This window comes from Apis dorsata, unplaced genomic scaffold (genome assembly GCF_000469605.1).
Source record: "Apis dorsata unplaced genomic scaffold, Apis dorsata 1.3 scaffold_422, whole genome shotgun sequence".
NCBI lineage: Eukaryota > Metazoa > Arthropoda > Insecta > Hymenoptera > Apidae > Apis > Apis dorsata.
This window is the reverse complement of record NW_006263676.1, coordinates 4,250-4,853: the sequence shown is the minus strand read 5'-3', so window position 1 is coordinate 4,853 and position 604 is coordinate 4,250.

Genomic DNA, 604 nt, shown 5'->3' with positions numbered 1-604 from the left:
AAATATACATGACATAAAAAAATTTCACAAATCCTTGATTAATTATTAAATTATAAATATCCAGAAATAGAAATATGTTAATTTTAAATGTAACCATAGTTCTTAAAGATAATTCTTAACATAAATCTACAAATATTTTTCCATACAATGATACAAAAATTTATTTGCAGATAGATGATGAATCTATCTACAAAAAAATTTCAATAAAATCAAAGGAATTATACAAAAATACAAAGTATCTCTCATTGATTACATATTCATTCCGTACTCATTTCACACTCATTCCATTAGTCTCTGATACAAAAGATTAAATTAAAAATTTTAGAAAATATAAGTTACTACAATAACTTTTTATATATTTTATTTTATACTATATCAAATAAACTAATATTATTAATTATATATTACTTTATAATATAATATAAAATAAAATATATAAAAGTTATTATAGAATATATTTATTAAGATTATATTTGTTAAAATTTTTATTAATCTTTTGTGATCTTATACATAATTTATTTTTCAATCATACGATTTCTATCTACATAGAATTTAAATATCTTTCTCAATACTCAAAGTATCTATGAGTTACTATCTATCTGTT